The sequence below is a fragment of the Suricata suricatta genome, chromosome 14 (assembly GCF_006229205.1).
Source record: "Suricata suricatta isolate VVHF042 chromosome 14, meerkat_22Aug2017_6uvM2_HiC, whole genome shotgun sequence".
In the NCBI taxonomy this organism is placed as follows: Eukaryota; Metazoa; Chordata; class Mammalia; order Carnivora; family Herpestidae; genus Suricata; species Suricata suricatta.
In genome coordinates, this window is record NC_043713.1 from 70,810,496 (window position 1) to 70,825,822 (window position 15,327).

General features: G+C 56.2%; 2 protein-coding genes across 4 annotated transcripts in view; one reads left to right on the plus strand and one right to left on the minus strand.

Moving 5' to 3' along the window:
* Positions 1–15,327, minus strand: part of RSPH14 (radial spoke head 14 homolog) — a 78,948-nt gene that overhangs the window by 45,192 nt on the left and 18,429 nt on the right. The window lies entirely within an intron of this gene.
* GNAZ (G protein subunit alpha z) overlaps positions 1–15,327 on the plus strand; it is a 29,090-nt gene that overhangs the window by 11,716 nt on the left and 2,047 nt on the right. The gene's annotated exons all lie outside the window — the stretch shown is intronic.

Here is a 15,327-nt window from a genome sequence, read left to right on the forward strand (position 1 = left end):
GCCAGGCCTATCACGTTCTGCTCTGACACTCAGACACTCTGGCTTTTTGTAGCCCTGCTGAGCAGAGAACCTGACTTAGAGCTCTCAGAGCAAAGGCACTGGGACAGGACAGGTTCCTCCTAGGGCATCCCAGTCCCCTGGCTACCATGGTGGGGAGGGCAGGAGGTCTCATTTGGTCAGCAAGGAACCTGTGGAAGTTAGAGGCCTGACTGTCCCCCCAGGGCTGTCATAGTGTGTGAGTCCAGCCTGCAGTCAGTGAGACTATGACCATGCCTAATGACTAGCTGGCCTCTGGCACACCTTTCCCTCAAATCTTGTCCCTGTTCCTGCCTGCCTTGCAGACAGAGCTGCTGTGGCTCTGTAGCCCTACAGCCTAGACTGTTCTGCCCACCTGTGGTCTCAGCTGGGTATCACCCCAAGCCACCCCATTCTCTTCCCCCCCCCCCACCACTGCCTGTCTGGGAGATGGGTTGGCACAGCCCTGGTCGAGCAGGTGGGCATAGGTAGAGGTGGGGTGAGGTGTCTGGGGGCCTGCTTAGGGGCAGTGACACATGAGCTACACATCCTGAAGACCAAGGCTGTCTCCTGAGTGAAGATGAGGACTTGAGGCCAGAAATGGAACACCACCCACTTTGTCTCATCTCCCTATCTCACCTGTAAATGAGCTGAGAGGGTTGCACAGAGCTGGCCAAAGTGAGCACCAAGAGAGCACTGTCTGCTGCCGAGAACCTAGCAGGGTACAGGGTGTGTCCGTGACAGTATAACACCATCCTGGACAGGATAAAGCTGGCAGCCACCACTTTAGGCAAACGCGGTCCCTGATGGGACTGGGCCAGCAACAGCCATTCCCAGGCTGAAGGCAGTGCTTGGGATCCATGGAGGGTCCCACAGGTCTGCAGAATTCCCTAAATCATGTCCCGGTTGTGTGGCTGCACCAACACACGCGCATGGGCAATCCGTCCTTGGAGAGGCTCTGCCACGGATCAGATTCTTAACGGAGCGGAGAGCCTAGGAGATTGCACTAACCTCCTTCATCCCCTGCAGATGGAGAAGCCAGGGGTAGGGAAGTAATGACCCACAGGCATAGGTTCCCCCTTAAGGTGTCTTAATGGGGACATCTGCCCCCCACCACCACCCATCCTGTCGCCAACTTCCCATGTCCTTGCAGGAACTGGCTGCTAGTGGTCTCAACAACCTTTGCTCTTGGAGGCATGGCCCAGGAGTGCAGAAGCATGCTCCCTGATAAACAGAGGCAGGCAACGGTTTTAGGCTAGTGGGTTCCAGGGGGGTCCTCTGGAGCTAAAGTTGGGGGAGTTTTTTCACTCTGTTTCCTCCCTGAGTGACAGTGATGGTCTGCAAGCCCTGGGCCAGGCCTGTAATCTGTGTTGCCAGCTTCCAATCTGCACGCACCTGCGTCCTGCTGTTTGCTAATTTCCCATCGGTGACTGACAGCAGGGGGACTTGGATCAAGCTGGCAAGATTTAACACAAAAACAAATAGGAAACAGTTCTCATTTCAGCTGAAGCAAAAATGCATTGGGGCTTTGAAAGATAAGCTCGTCCCTGAGGCGGTGGGGGGCGGGCAGGGGTTAAGGTGAGGACAGGTAGGGCCACATCCTAGACTTCATCCAGTACTGCCAATGGTTTTCTGGGTGGCCCAGGGGCCCCTACCCTCCCTGGGGCTGGAAGTGAAGTGCGGGAGCAGAACATGGGAGCTCCAGGCCCTTTCAGAGAGAAGACATTTCCAATGTTGCCCTGGGAATTTGCTGCCCCAAACTGGGAGTTGTTTCTCATACCTAATCCACCCCCTCAAGTGACAGGCTGCTCACCACTCATGTCATGCTAGCCCCAGGGCCCTGCCACCCCAGGGCTCTGCAGATACTTATGGGAGAGGGATGGTCCTTTCTGGTCCTTTCTGGTCCTTTCTGGCTCTAAGATCCTATAAGTCAATTCCAAGGTTCAGTGAGAGCAGAAAGCAAAACCAAGTGATGTGTATGTGTCTAGGATGCTGGTGTCCTGGTTGGCCCACTCAGACTCCCAGAGGGACAGCTTGGTCAGTGGGTGCCCCAGGGCTTTGTGTGACCTGGACTTCCCAGGTCCCGGCTGGCCCACTGTCAGCTCCCAGCCCCTTGTCCCTTGCTCGGCTCCTGGAGAGTTTGGACAGGCCACAGGGCTGGGGCACAGCATGCACTCAGAGCTCGGATGGCTATGTGGGTTGTGGTTGGCCACGGAAGAAACGGAAGAGGGCAAGCTGGGCTGACCACAATTGTATTGAGGCACCCTGGGAGAGTCGGTGGTACCCAGGCCCTGGTCCTTTTTCTCTAGGGGCTGACATCCAGGTGGGAAGACGAGGGCAGGCCAGAGGACCAAGACTAGGCCCCCAGATGCAATCATGGGGCCCTGCACACAAACCTCTAAGCCCCTCACCCTGGCAGGGTGTGGCCCCCACTACATGGGTGAGGAAACTCAGGCTGCCCGGCTGGTCTTTCCACCACCTTCTAAGGAGGACCTCTTGGCTCTCCCCTTCCCAGGACCTGGGGGTTCAGGGACTGGGAGGCTGCTACTTTTGCTATTGCTTTGGGTCTCCGTAGTTTCCTCCATGTATACATGGGGACAACAGGGGCCAGCAAACAGAATGGCCCACAGAGGAAGAGTGGAGGATGGGTGCCAAGCTGGGTGAGAAGCATCAGAGGCAGTTGTCCAAAGCTGAACCGCTGTGGGAGGCAGGAAGTAGCTCTCCTGTGTTTCTGGCAGGTTCAGAGGGTTTTTGGGCTATTAGGACCTGAATTTCAGCTTTACTGGCAGCCTGTTATCTTGTTTAAATAGCCTTTGCTGTTTGAGTAGCAGGCCTGGCCAGTGCTGTTACTATGAGCATTGCAATTGTCACTGAATTGGGGGGCAAAAGGACAGGCAAGCAATGACTCTGACTTCTGGACTGGTTGGAAAACACCACCACCCCAGAGAAGCCCCGTCTGTTGCTGGCCCGAGGCCTGCAGGGCTGAGCACTTTAAAATGGGCCACTCTTAAGCCTCCTGTCCCCCTCCCTCCCTGCATGGATATGCAGCAAGCTGGGCTGTGGGGCAGGAGGGATCTGGGGAAAAGAAGGAGAGGACAAGGTGATGGGAAGGTCAAGAGCCCCATGAAAACCTGGGGCTTTCCAAGGGCATGAGGTGTGCCACCCTGAGTTGCTAATCTTTCTGTGTCACATGCTAATCTCCATTGTAGTCAGCGAGTCGTGTGTCCCTAGGACTGTTTGTCCGCAGGTGGCAGCAGAAGCTGGGGAGTGACAGGAGCAGGATTCAGGCACACCCACCCCACATGGCATGGACAGGAACACACCAGTGGCGTCGGGGCCTGGGACCTCTACAGAGAACCCCCTTGGGTTGGCCACAAGGGGCTGAAATAGGAAAATAAAACCTGAGACCATATCCACCAAGACACAGGATCAGGTAGTTCCTGATCATTTTAAAGCCAGAAGAGCGCCTACTTAGCAAATGCCTTTTCAGCTAGTTTTGCCAGATTGAGCCACTGAACAACAGAGCTGAAGTGAAGAAAGAACACAGGCCAACTGTCTGTGAAAGACCAGGGCAGCACAAGGCCTGTCTTGGGGTGGGAGGCCCAGTCGTGCTGTCCTCAGTGGCCCCTGCCACACATTCGATGTCCTGGGCGGGAGAGGAGGCCAGGGGCAGTATAAGACCTGCAGGCCATCTGTGGGCCAGGCTCAGCGCAGTGCACCTGTGCGGGAGGGCGGGGCAGGGGCACTCGGCGTCCATGGCTCCTCCCACCCCACCCCAGCCCCGTACACGGCTGCCACGCCAATAGGATTGCCGACAGCGCGCACCATCTGGCCCTGCTGCCATCCCCCTGTGTTCAGCAGACTGCCCTGGCCGGGCACGGGAAAGACCAGTGCCCCTGACAGACAGGGCACTGTGCTCGTGGCAGATGATGAGCAATAATAAGAACAGGGTCCAATTGGGCCTGAAGCTGTGTAGCAAATTAAGGTCGTGACTAGGGGGTGCTTCAGGTAGGGAGCTCAGGGAAGGCCTTGGGAAGCTGATCCTCTCTGTGGGAACCCAAGGGAAGGAAGCGCATGGCAGTGGTGGAGGCCCTCAGGCAGAGAGGGGCAGGATGAGTCAGGGAGCTGGCGGAAAGCATGGTATCATCCACTATGATAGAAGCAACTGGAGGGGTGAGGCTTTGCAGTGGTAGGATCATGGGAGAGTCACGGAGCAGAAGCAGGGAGACAGTCTGGGAAGGAGTGGTATGGACAGATTCTGGGTGTGTCTGGAAGTACCATCGATGGGACACGATGCAGGCAGAGCCCACAGCCTGACACTGGGCCCTCTGCACACCATAGCCACCCCACCACAGGCCTCTGCTAGGGTTGTGCCCATGGCCTGGGGTGCCTTCTCCTCTTAGTGGCAGAAATCAGCTCATTCATCAGTGCCCAGCCCAGCTGTCACACCCCCTCCATGCCGCCTGCCCTCAAGCTTGCATGGGGGTGGTGCTGGACAGTTGGTGGCATGTGTGTCCTTCCCCTAGGGAGACTCAGTTCTCATAAGCTAGGACTGCTCCTTGCTCTTTGTCTGTCCCTCGAGGCTGGAGTGTGCATGACACTCAGTAGGAACTTAAGGTATATCCGAGTGACTGACTGAGGTCCAGGGAAAAGGTATCAGAAGGGCAGCCAAGGCAGCCAAGAGAGGTTGGGCTTGCTCTCAGCATTGCGCCCAGACAATGGTGCTCAGTGGGTGGGACGCTGGGCCTCCAGCCTCCTCTCCTTATTGCCTATTGACCACGTTTCTATTGTGACTCATTGCATGGTAGCCCAAAGTAACTGCTGTCTCATGGCTCACAGGACCCAAGGCTCTTCGGTGAGGGGAATCTCAAGGAGAACCAAGGCAGCCCTCCAGGGGCCTGGCCATAGAGTGGGAGGGCAGCCCTGTTGGAGCAGAAAGGGTCTGAGGGCTCCTCACTCAGGCCTCCACCTTGTGGGGTTGCTTCCTGACTTGCTAAGGGATCAGCTGCTGACCCTTTCAGACTATCCACACATGCCACCCAGGGAGCCCTAAAGCTGGTAAGTCAGAGAGAAAAGGGGTCAGCTGGAAGAGGGGTGGGTGCTGATCTGAGTGGACATGTGACCAAGGGTCAGAGCAGGGATAACCAGAGCCTACACTGGGGAGGCCTGTGGCTGGGCCCAGGGACGTGAGAACAGGATGGGATGAGAAGACAGCAAGTGGGAGGGTGTGGGGATGCTGAGGAGAGAAAGCCCCCAGTTGCTGTGACAGAGAGAGGGGAAGGAGGGGCATGAGCTGCTGTCCGTGTGTGTGGACAGGGCTGTGTCTGTCTGTCTCAGCTTGGGCATCTTGAGGGTTTACACACAGCTACAGGGGCAGCACAGCTCCATGGCCTTGAGGGCCTAAGTTGGGTGGGGGTGGGGGGTGCAACTGACCTGGGCCTGGGCAGCAGTGGGAAGCAGGGGCTGTCCTGAGGGGAAATGCTGCTCACCCCAGAGGCCCCGAATGCCTTGGAGGAAGGGAGGAAGGTGAGCAACATTGCCCTGGTAGCTCTTCTCTCTGTGCTGTCCCTGCACATTGGCTCCAGAGGCAGTCAGGGGCTCATTGATTCATCAGCCTCATGAATCTACTTCTCTAGTCTGGCAAGGCAGCATTTAGGTTTGCAGGAGGAAGTAGGAAATGCTAACCAGATTGGTTCAGAAGTGACCCTGGTCATCCAGCTCTGTCCCCAGACACGTCCCCCTTTCCTGAGGCCAATAGCAGTGGGGGATGACCAGGCCTGGGTGATTGTCGTTGTATGGGGCTCTCCTTGGGGGCCGGGGGTGCTAGGCCTGGCAGCGGGGCCTAGACAGGCCAGGGACACCCTCTGAGTCCCAGTTTCTACCTCTGTAAGATGGAAATACCAGGAAGAACCCCACTGTGGCTTCCCTCCCTGGCATGTCTGGGAGCCTCTTACAAGCCTCTTCTCTGAGATGAACAGAACTGGGCATCTAGGCATCAGGGTAGCCTCCACACAAGGAAGAAGCAAGGCCCAGAGCCGTTGGGGCAGCTGTTGAGGTTAACACTGCCACAGGCTAATGCTGCCAAGGACAAGACACTATCCAGTGTCCCTTCAGTGACACTGCCAGCACCTCACCTTCTCTCCCATCAGGAGACCCCCTCCACCCAGGGGTCCTCCAGCCAGAAGTGGGTCCAGAAGGACCTCCCGTCTTCCCTGTCCACTACCCTCTCCCTCAGGAAAAGTGGGGTCTGCTCAACTCCCAAAAACCCTCCCCTACCCACTCCCAACAAGTAGATAGCAATGGACAGTATTGGTCAGGCCAGCCAACCAGGGCCAGGCCCGTGTGCCCCTGTAAAGGGATTCCTGGCCCAGCTCAAGGATCAGCAGCCTCCTGCCATTGGTCTGTGTTGCCGTGTGAGGCTCTGAGGGTGGAGGCTTGCTCCTCAGTTGTCATGGAAACAGCAGTGAGTCTGCTGAGCCTCTGAGTACTTGGCTCAACAGAGGGAGGGGAGCAGCCACCCTGGGTGGCAGCTGCTATGCCACACTCTCAGCAGCTCAGCATTTGGAAGGACCCAAGGGGCTGCCATACTCTCAGCCTAGAGAGCATGGAGGGCAACTCAGAGGCCTCCTTACCCACCGTCTCCCTGTTGGCAGCTGGACTGTGACCATATCTGGCCTCTTGTCTGCACAGAGTTAGGGTGATTTCCATCCAGGCCTGGGTGAGCCAAACACACAGGCCCTGCCTTCCAGGAGACAGTTCCAATGAGGGGACATATACCATGGGTAAGGGCTGTCTGGGGAGCTCCAAGCATCCTGTTCCCATCCCTGCAGGCATGAGCCAAAATGACTCAGGCCTCCTCCCCCCTGCTCCCGCACTGGGCCTCTGACGAGAAGGAGCAGTCGTGCTGCCTCGCTGAGTGGGATTTGTCTGTCTGCCCATCCCTTTCTCCTACCATCACCTCCCAGCTGCATCCCAAGCTCCTTGAGTTCAGGGGAGTGTGTACAATGGCCTCCCCCTCAGGCTCAGAAGGAGAGTGGCAAAGCCCAAGAAGAGGCTGCCCTGCAGCAGAGCTGTCTGTCCACCGGTCAGGGGCACAGCCACAAATCTCCAGGCTCTGGCCAGGCAAGGGAGGCGAGCTCAGCCCAGCAGCAAAGGGACACCTCAGAAAGTCTCAGGCCCTGCCTGATGTTTCTGTGGGGTGTGGTGGGGTATGGAGACGGGCAGGATGATGGCCAGAGATGCTTCTCAGCAGAGGTGAATGGCAAAAGATGTCTTGGAGCCCAGGTGTGCTGCTTGCCCCCAGTTCCTCGCTGAATTCCTAACTCCTCTGAAAGGAGAGCAGAGTATCCGAACGTTGACCAAACAGCATCTTTGTGAGAACAGCACAGGGGCCTTGTGCCCAGGTGGGGCTCTGCTGCTCTAGCATCCTTCCTGCCTCCAGATCCTGCCCTGTCTCCTGCTCCTGACAGTACCTCTCCCTCCTCCACTGCTTCCTTTAGGGAGCACCCCCAAGGCACACTGCGAGGAGGCCTCCAGCCCAGCATGGGGCTCTTGTTCTGCTTCTTGCCACCACCAGCCTGTCCCCAAGGGAGCCCTCCTGCCTGTATCCCTCAAACTGAGGGTTGATCCAGGCCAGGGTGTTGCACCTCTGAGCTCCTCTTAGACAAGCTGCAGCCTAAAAGGGAATTGAACCCTGGAAGAATGAGGACCCTCAGTGGACTCAGTGGACTGGCTGGGGAGGCAGAGGGTTTTGAGCCAAGGGGCAGCCTGCAGTCTGGGCCCAACCTGGCCTCTTCCTCACCCCTAGATCAGCCTCTACCTGGTTTTCATAGCCATCTGGCAGGGCCATCTGAGCATCCCCCGGCCACCCTAGACTTCTCTGCAGAGTTACAGGAAGAGAAACACACATACTCCTCTCTCAGTGCCAAAGATCTGCCGCCCCACTTCTTTGGAGACAAAGAATAAGCTGTTTCCCTGAGTGACTGACGCCATCCTTGGAGTGGTTTTACTCTCAAGGCAGAAGCCTGTCTTTACACCAGTCCACAGCTGCAAAGGCACCTAACAGGCCCCGCCCACCCCTTGCTCCCTCCCGCCAGTACCTCAGGGCAAAGGCCTGAGGGCGGGGCTCACTCCCCCTATTCCTGTTGGGAAAGTCTGGAGACACCAAAGCCAGCTCTCCTTGGTAGGACTCAGGATGGGCCAGGGGTCTCGGAGGCTCCTCCCCCCACCAGGCCTAGAGCACACGATTGTGGTCCTCAACCTGCTTCCACTGGTGATGCAGTGAGCAGAGGCAATTGGCACTGCACTGAGGGCGGGCCCCAGACTGCCCACTGGGACATGCCACTCACTGGGTCATCAGTGCCCCACCCTTCAGACCATGCCCCACCAACTGATGGGCAGTCCCCGACCTTGGTGCCCCCAAGCTTCCACCACAGAGGGAGCCCAGAGGGGCCAGAGGCTTAGCTGTTACTTTGTAAAAGGTGCCAATTTGATGTCCAGCCCCATATGAAACCTTCCCCTTTGCCTATCCGGCCATGGCACTGCCAGGCAGCCTCAGTGCCCAGGTCCCGCCCTTGTCACCCTTGGAACCTGGCACCCTGCTGCCCGGGGCCAGGCCCAGTGGCTCAGCTGCAGGGTGGGCAGCCATGGGGCCGGCTCCATCCATGGTGAATGGAACTCATTCATGTGCATAGCCCAGCCTCTAGCCCTACTTCCAGTGTGAAAAGCTGAATTCACAGTTCCCAGGAACATACACTCCAGGCTTTTCTACAACAGGCAGCCTTAAACTTTCCAGGTTATAACAAAACTGAGTCCTCATAGTAGAGATAACAAAACTGATCCCAGGGCAGGACAGAGCCTCCTCGGGCTCTGAGTCCCCAGCTGAGGCAGTGCCAAGGCCTTGGCCCCCTGCTGCATCCCTTCCACCACCCCTCCCAGCTTGCCCACACTGCAGCTCTGTGCCTTTGCTGGTCTTTACTCCAGGGCCTTTCCGTGCCCTTTCCTTTTCCTTTCAGAGCCCTCCTCCTGATAAGGTCCAGTAGAGATGCCCCCTGCTCCAGGAAGCCTCCCCTTTTAGCTCAGTCATGCCCATGATGGCTGCGAGCAGCCATAGTGTCTAGGCATAGGGACCAAGCTTTCCCTGCATGTCATATTTCAGTCCTCAACTACCTTGTGAGGATGCACACTAATCAACCTCATTTTACAGGTGGGAAAACTGAGGTTCAGAACAGCTGAGAGCTGGTGGCTGGCACATCGAGGATTCTGACCCTTGTTGACTACTCCATAGCCACACCACTTTATTCATTCCATCCTGCCCAGGACAACTCACTGAGCACAGGGCCGTTGGCTCACCTCTCTGTCTCTCTTATGCTTAGAACAGCATCTCATGCAAAAGGGCACCTGGAGAAGGTCTATCTGGGAAATAAGGAAGGAGTGAGGATTGCAGGGGCTTGGCAGTGAAGGGGTCAACTGGACCCCAGGGTTCAGGCTACTGCTGGGAAGAGCTGAAACCTTGGCATCCCCTGCATTTTGTGTGAAGTCTAAGGCTGGAGACCCCTGTGGACACCAGCTGGTATTGCACTACACTGTGACCACAGCGAGCCCTGTGCTGGACCGACTGTGGGGAGTGGGAACCTGGTGGAGAGTGAACAGACAAGGAGACAGGATGGGTCAGTACAGAGCCTTCCCCAGCCACACAACATAACACATGCTACTCCCTCCTGGCATATCCTCCACTCTGAAATTTACCCGTCAGTACAGGAAGGTCTCCGTTTAGCCTCCCCCATATTCCGAAGGTCTGGTAGATGGCATGTCCATCCAGCATAAGTCGATATTTGCATATGGCTGCCCAAAACCAGTGTGACCCTGGAGGGGCAGGAGGTGCTGGTCCCACCACCCCTGGAATGTGTGTCTACATAAGAGAAGAAGGCACTGGGAACAGGGTGGACTGGACCAGTGTCCCAGGAGGACTACAGAGCTGAGAGCTGGTATGGAAACCAGGCCACCTGGAGTGTGTTCAGGCCTCCTGGGGACCCCCAAGGGATCAGGGAGCTGCATCCACACAGCTTACCCCTTCCTGGAACAGAATAACGGAGGACCTGTGTGATAATAACGAGGCAGCAAGGTTGGCTAAGCGCCTGTATCTAGACAGGGGCCATGCAGCATGCCTGTGGCTCCACCCACCCAGCAGCCAGATGGGGCCCCAAGGCCTAAGAGGTGGGTAGAGGACCCAGGGCCCACAACCAATGATGGAAACTGTGAGTATGAGTCTTTGTGTGTGTGTTCTCCACTAAAAGCCACACCTCTTCATGAAGCTGGTCTTACTGCCTTCTCGCAGATGAGGGCCTGAGGCACTGAGACAAGCATCTTGCCCAGAGTGGCACAGACTAGAGACAGCCTGTGTAAGGTACCTCAGAGCAGGTGCGGGCCAGGAACAGAAGGTGGGGGCTGGGGAGAAAGATGAGAACACCCAGATCATAAAAGGCCATATACCCCTCTGAGGGGTCCAGCTTTTGCCCCAGGAGCTCAGTCAATAAATTTGGGAATAGAGAGGGTTTCAGAGCATGCCCATGCCCTTTCCCTATAGCTTACTCCTCAGTCCCAGGGGTCATTGAGGTACCACAGACAGGACCTGGGTCCTAGCAGAGAGGAGAGAACAGGAAGGGCACTGCCCTGTGGGCACCCGGAGAGGTAAGGGTGGCCATCTGGAGAGGTGTAGTGGATGGAGGTCAGACCTTGAGGCTCTGAGGCTCTGGGCCTCTTTCCCTCGCCTGCCTGCCCACAGTTTGGTGCTGCTGGAAAGTGACATGTACATTACCATGTGGGTTGGTTAGGCTATGGTGAAGGGTGCCCAGCTCCTAGAACAGGCCCCCACCCCTAATCCATCCAGAGGCCTGCTGAGTTGCAGATATGCTGTACATAGGACCCTACACTCTCTATCACAGATTGTGGAGGCAAACTGCGTTGAGACTTCAGCAACTGGCTCAGGCTTCGGGAGGCAGAGAGCATAGCCCAAGAGGGCAGGATACTGAAATGAGCCCCCAAGAGAGACAAGTTAGACCCGAGGCAGGCTGGGCTGGTAACCTGGTAGTCCTTAGCCAGCTCCCTTACCCTGTTCCCCTACTGCCCTCTAGAAACTAGAGTGCCTTAGAGGGGCTGAGCAGTGCCCCTTACCCCAGCCATGCAAGGAACCAGAATTCACTCGGAGAGGGACCCAGGACCATGAGGACACCTGCTGTCCCCGCTCCTCAGGCAGACCAGGGAGCTCTCAAGTCAGTGGGAGGCAGACATGCTGGAAACATTTGGACAGACCCGTTTGCCTGTAGCGGGGTCCATTATCCTCATTTGCAAAGTGCAGCGGCTGTACCTGAGTGTCCATGATTGGGTTCTCGGCTAGATTTCTGGGAAGCGGCCCTCTCCCACCCAGCCAGCACGCAAGGAAACCAAAGGCAGCCTTGCCATGACATAGCTCATGGGCCTGACCTGTTAAATCAGGGAAACGATGGTAACTGGAGGGTGCTCAGCCTGGCCCTTGAGGCTCTCCTGTGCCCCACTAAAAAGCTAAGGGAACCTACTGCAAGGAGGTGAGAGGAGACAATAGACACCCCTGTGCCAGGACAAGGGACAGTGAGTGTCATGGGAGAGTGCCCAGTGGGCAGCAGCAGCAGCCATGGGAAAAGGCCCGGTAGATATGGTCTCTTCTCATATCAGCACCTTCATTCCTCCTCAGTCATCTTGGCATTGACTGATGACCATCCTATTTTACAGATGAGGAAACTGAGGCCCAGAGAGGAGAAATGACTTGTCCAAGGCACACAAACACTGGTGGTGACAGTGAACACCGGGTCCCTGGCTCCAGACTCTGTGCTTGTAACCAGGGACAGGGGACTGCCCTTTTGTGACACAAGGAGAGCCATCATAGAGAATCAAAACCAAGGGGCAACATATCCCCTCACCACATGTGGGCTCACCTGCATCCCAGCTCACCCTGGCCATTGACCTCAAAATGGAGCTGTTCCCATCCAGGCGACCATGGGTGCTATTACATGGTAGCCATGTGCCTGGTGAAGGCCTCTGCTGCCAAATTCAGCACTGAGCAGACTCCAGACTCAGGCCAGCCAGCTCCTTAGCAGCAGGCCATTAGGTCCAGCCTGGTAACATCCACCTACCCTGGGGGAAAGTTCATTCAGTGGCACTGAGTATATTTGGACCTCTCTGAGCAGGAACTTTCTTTTCACAAATGGCCAAGAAATGACTTCTTTACTACCCCAGGGATTACATCCAGCCACCCAACTGCCTCTTGCTGTCTGACCTGCTTTGTTGCAAATCACTGATTTCTCACCATTGGGCAGTAAGATTCCTGCCACTGCATAAGCTTCTGATGGGAATCGTCTACTCTGTGTTAATTATATAAATGAATGTGCAGACAAATCCCAGACTCCTAGAAAGTGCCATTTTGCTGGAGAGCAGGCCCTGGAGAGAGCTGGGTGGGCCTCAGAGCCCCGGGCTGGCACTGCAGGCAGCTGCTAGTGGGTGTGTTTCCTCCTGGGTGAAACAACCATGACTGGTCCGCTAGCAGCTGGAGTGGTAAAGGCAAGGAGGGCTTCTTGCTGGAAGAGGACGTGTGGTTGGTGGAGACGCAGGGCTCTTAACTGAGCCCTGGAAGTCAGCCTGTCCAGGCCTTCATCTCCCCATGTGTGAAATCTGTAGCCCTCCTGCTGCAGAGGTGGTCTCTCAGATTCTGGGTCCAAGAGGATGTCTGTGTCAGGCTAATGGAAAGTTCACAGGACAAAGGGGCTGATATACTAGCAGTGATCCCAAAGTTGCCCCTGGCTTCATTTGCCCTCGGGGCCCAGCAGCCCAGCTGGACCTCACAAGGATGATGCCAAGCCTTCTCTTACCACCGTTGGGGCTCTCACCAGCAGCTCTGACCCATGGCATTAAGTGGGCAGAGGCACAGGGGAACCAAATGACATGGGGGAGCTCCATCCAGGCCAAAGAGGAATAGAATGGGTCCACCGCTGGTGTCCAGGGTGTGCACACCCACCACAGAGGTACCAGGGGAGGCCCTAAAGGCCAGACTGACAGGCTGGGACTTTACCCTGGTGCAGGGCGCATAGCCAGACATGTGCCGCTAGAAGGTAAACAGGGATATGGGGGCAGAAGGAGTCAGGGGAGCTTCCAGGAAGAAGGGGTCTTGAGTGAGGCCATAGAGAGTGAGCTGAACATAGAGAGAGGAAGAGAAGGGAGGTCCTGGACACTGGGTAACGAAGTACACCCATGGCATTACTCCCATACTTACACTCATTCAAGCTTCACGCAGTTTCCAGAGTTATGGCCCAGAATAGCACGTTCCTTTTTCAATGATTTGTGCTTTGAGGTGTCAGGACCCACCTGGGAGTTCTTGGGATGGAGGAGTGCGCACTCCACGGTGACACTGAGGGCACTGAGTCAAAAGGCCAGGGGACTCCAGCTCCACCCTGCCCACCCATCACCACTCCTCCTCAGCCAAGGGGTCGAATGCGCAATTACAGGGGGCCCTGACCAAGCAGCACCCCATGTGGGCCATGAACACCCAGAGAGCAACAGGGGGTGACGGGCGGAGTGCAGCTCTGAAGGTCATGTGTGTTTCTACAAGCCTGACCCCAGTCTGTGTCTCCCACAAGCTGTACTGAATCCTGCCTGGCAGGGCATGTACACAGATAGTGGTTATTCTTTGATGCCCATCACCTCCCAGGTGTGTAAATGATGGCCAGTGTGATTACCCATGGTTTATCCCAAGGAAGAGAGAGAAGCAGGAGACCTGAGCCCCAAAAAAACACGAAAGAAAGAGGAGACTCCTGTTCTGTGGTTCTAGGCAGTATCGATCCTATGAGCATTTGTGAGGCACTGCCAAGGGCATTGCTGCCCTGTGAGGAAAGTGCCTGAATTCCCAGATTTCAAGTACAAGGGGATGTCTAGGGTCCAAAAAGTCCGCCAAGAGCTGTCTGTGGGGCAGAGGCTCACATGGGACAGGAAGGACAGGTCAGTTGGGGCTAAAATCAGGAACCTGGGGTGAGTAGTGAACAGGAAAAGCAGCTGAGATGGCCGTGGGGTGGGAGGGCCCATGTGGCCTGTTGACCCCTCCAGTGTCACACAGGGCCTGCCCTCAAAGGACCGACCAGCAGAGGCCTCAGCATGAGCACTGGCCAGCACATACGCACTGTTTCAGCATGCTGAGAACGCCCTCCTGCCCTTCACTTCCCAGACTCTGCAGACTGCCCAGCGCTGCTGGGCTTGGACCCGGTGTAAGGGCCACCTTGCCTCTCACCCCAGATGATCCACCAGGTACCCATTCTGGGAGCCTGGCTGTGTCCTGGCTGCTCTGCCCGGCCCCCTGCTCCATACCCGGGGAACTGGCCTGCTGGGACCTACCTACCGGTGGCTAGCCCATCCCCCTCTGATTCCTGGGATCCTGTCTCTGCTCCATCAACCTGATATGAGAGCTGGGGCCTGTCACTGGCCCTTAGGGCATGCTCAGCAAGTGTTTGCTCATTGAATTAATGCATATGTGCTAATGACTGTTTCTGTTATTTATCTGATGTGAAGTTTGGGGTAAGAAGCACAGCCCCTGACTATGACATCATTCCTGTGAGAACTGATAGCTCTGTTAGGCGTTACAGTGTGGCTTCCAGGAATCCATTAGAGCTAATTAGTCAACAGAAGAATGTGACATTCCTAGACCACCACTTATCTCACTTTTGGGAACATCATGCGGCTCCTCCAGGCACTGCTGGGGATGGGAATTCTGTGTCTTGTTTCTCTCTGCTGAAAGGTCTGCCCCTGCTTTCTCCAAGACCCAAAACCACTTACTTTCCAGAGTTTCTAGTTTCTGAGCTCCTTCTAAAGAAGGCTCAAGATTGGTTTTGGAAAACATCTTCTCCGAGGTGGAATACCAGATCTCAAGACCGCTTCTCTGAGGTTGGGGAGTACCTCTGGGCATCCTCGCCCCACTCAACCTGCTTCCTTCTTAGCACTGATGCTCTTAGACCAGGTACCTCTGACAATTCAGGATGTCTGGGAGAGCAGGGTTTCGCTGTGGCATCCTCCTAGAGACCCCCACCTGGGGTGACCTCACTTGGGTCCAGCAGTGCTGCCCATCCACCCGCTAAGTGAGCCTGAGCTCCTGGTCGTGGAACGTGGAGCACATTTCCTGCCTCTCCAAGCCTCAGTCTCTTCATCTGTAAAATGGGAATCAGAAGGCGTTAAGGCTTGAACAAGCTGGCGTGCCATGGCCACACCATCAGCACCAGCTGCAGCTTCTTTTTTCATTAC